This window comes from Lactuca sativa, chromosome 7, assembly GCF_002870075.4.
Source record: "Lactuca sativa cultivar Salinas chromosome 7, Lsat_Salinas_v11, whole genome shotgun sequence".
Taxonomy (NCBI): Eukaryota; Viridiplantae; Streptophyta; class Magnoliopsida; order Asterales; family Asteraceae; genus Lactuca; species Lactuca sativa.
In genome coordinates, this window is record NC_056629.2 from 17,345,725 (window position 1) to 17,348,602 (window position 2,878).

The window sequence follows — 2,878 nt, forward strand, 5'->3', positions numbered from 1 at the left end:
AAGACCTGTAATTGCATTCATGAGATTTAGAAGGTAAGGGTATTATTGTCTATTTAGTTATACTTTCAATTTTAATGATTTTAAATTGTAAAAAAGGATTATTAAATAATAAAAACTACTTAAAAATAGATTTGGGCGATATTCTAAAACATTAAGAAGGGCAAATATGATATTTAAAGTTTAGGTCGGGCAAATACGATATTTAGACGTTTAATAAGGGTATATATGAAATTCTCCCTAATTTATAACTTCACTAAAGTATAGGGGGCTTTTGGTAATTTGATTAAATGATTAGGACTCTTTTGATAAAAAAAATTACCAAATGAGGGGTTGTTTGTGGATACATGGAATCACTTTTTTGGTATTGGGACTGATTTTGATTAACTTAATAAAGAGAGGGGTGATTTTGTTCATTTTAAAACAAGGTTTTTGTCTTTCGACTTTTGACTTGGTCAAAATCAGAAACATGTTTTAAGTCGTGTTTCGTGTTCAGTCAATCAAAAGGGGCTCCAAGAACAAAAGAGTCGCCGTCGTCTTCACAGATCGGGAGAGGGAAGAATCGAGTGATCAAGCAGCGAACGGAGGTGGTCTCGGTGGTGGTAATCGATCGGAATAAGTGAGCATCTCCAGTGTTTGGCCGAACCAAAGGAAGGAAGGAAGGAAGGCACGAGGCCGCGGCTCTGCATCCAGTCCTTGCTCGTCGTAGACCACAAAGAAGACCGAAGGAGGATGAAGCTCGCAGGCGGCACTTCGTCAGTCGATTCGTGAAGAGGGTGTAGTCTCCGGATCGACGAGACAGAAGAGACGGAGGGCGTGAAGAAGCAGCGAAGTTTTGCTGGTCTCTTCCGGCTGCGAGGTGTGAGTCGTTGGTCTTGGTGGGTGCTTTGCTCCAGTCCTTGCTCGTCGTAGACCACAAAGAAGACCGAAGGAGAATGAAGCTCGCAGGCTGCACTTCGTCGGTCGATTAGCGTAGAAGGAGGAGTCTCCGGATCGATGAGACAGAAGACACGGACGGCGTAAAGAAGCAACGAAGTTTTGCTCGTCTCTTCCGGTTGCGAGGTGTGAGTCGTCGGTCTTGGTGGGTGCTTTGCTCCAGTCGATAGAATATGAGTGGAGGGGGTGTTCGGTGGTCACGCGGCCACGAGGATGGGAGGCGATCGGTCGTTGGGTGGGAGAAGCACCTCCGGTGCTTCACTGTTTCGCAGAGGAGAAAACGAAAACAACAATGGTAAAGATTCGATCGGTAAAGATTCTCTTCTCTTTTCTTTTTATTTTTGACTGTAAATCAATAAAGTTTAATCAATAGGTTTAGATGGGTGTTTGGGTTTGGTTGTTTAACAGAAATTGATAGAGAGAAAAAGAACAACGAAAATTCCTTTTTCTTTGTTTGTTTTGATAGAAACTGATGAAGGAATGGACATTTGGGTGTTGATGTTTTACAGTGAATCGATGGGTGATGGAGGGAAGAGCTCCGACAGCAGCATAAGCAGTGATTGAAGGGCTGTCCGGCTGGTTCGTTTGACAGGTAGCAAGGAGGAAAAAAGGGGTTGTTCCCCCTTTTTTACCGGAAATAGCAACACACCCCCGGTGTGTTCTTGGCAGCCCACAAATCAGAAAAGAAAGAGAGAATGAGCAGGGAGTGTTGTGAGGGACGAGTGACGCAACAATGGAAATAATCTTGATCAGATTTTTGGGAGATTTTTTTTTTTTGTATTTCAAAATCTTGAAATTGATCTTAGAGTACTTAGCATTATTGGTTTGAATTCGTGCATGGGTGTTTGTGTATGTGGCAGAATCGACAGTGGGTAGGGGAATTTGAGAGAAGGAAGTAGCTTCAATATGATGCTTGGTTGACTTTCAAAAGTCAAGGTCTTTCTTTGACTTTTTAGGGAGATAATGTGTTTTAAGTATGGGTGATGCTAATAAGACACCCCTTAGTAGGGGTGAGCGCGGTGCGGTTCGGTGCGGTTATTAGTCAAAACCTCACCACTAACCGCAAATGCGGTTAATCCATTTTCAAAACCGCATGGTGCGGTTATTTTTGCGGTGCGGTTAGGCGGTTATTTTTGCGGTGCGGTTTTGTTTTTTCTGTGTTGCGGTTATTAACCGCATGGATTTGGTGCAGTTATTTTGTGTGGTTTTTAACCACAGTTTAGATTTCAAATAGTTTTAAGAGTTCAAACATATTACTTGTAATAATAATAAAAACCATAAGGTATAAGACAATTAACTATATAACTTAAACCTCAAACAACTAATATCTTAAAAACATCAAATCAATAGTAATTAAAAATAAATATCTTAAAATTGTCTAATTTCATCCTTTTTTCAAAGTTAAACATAAGAAAAAACCAACACTTTTGTCTTTTAGTATTTTATCCGTCTTTCATTCATGAAACTTGTCTTATTTTTAATATTTAATAAACTAATAATTGATAAAAAATTGTATATAATATATGCGGTACGGTGCGGTTTTTTTGCGGTTTTTGGAAACTAATAACCGCACCGCACCGCAAATTTGCGGTTTTTGAAAAACAGAAAACCTCACCATCGGTTTTTATTGCGGTTGCGGTTTTTCGGTTGCGGTTTATGCAGTTTTTGCGGTTAATTTTAGTTGCGGTGTGGTTTTTGCTCACCTCTAACCCTTAGATACCCTTTGAAATAGGTTGTCTTTTTAGCCAACCTTTTTACCCTTTAAGTATGTATAATTCATATTTATGATGTAAATCTCATTTTTTGATTCTCGTGTTGTCATACCGTCAAAAATGAATTTTTTCTGAAGATTCCTGATTCTTATTTCTGTCGTGATTATTCTAGATACATAGACGAAAGTCAATTTTGTTTAACAGAATTCCGTGAAATGACGTTTAAGGTTTTG

The 2,878-nt window shown here is 39.3% G+C and overlaps 1 long non-coding RNA gene across 1 annotated transcript; it reads left to right on the top strand.

Moving 5' to 3' along the window:
* Nucleotides 1–488: 488 nt before the first annotated feature.
* Nucleotides 489–1,753, top strand: LOC111890985 (uncharacterized). The gene is made up of 2 exons (XR_002850065.3): nucleotides 489–1,243; nucleotides 1,443–1,753. It is a non-coding gene; the product is annotated as an uncharacterized LOC111890985 (long non-coding RNA).
* The last annotated feature ends 1,125 nt before the right edge of the window (nucleotides 1,754–2,878 follow it).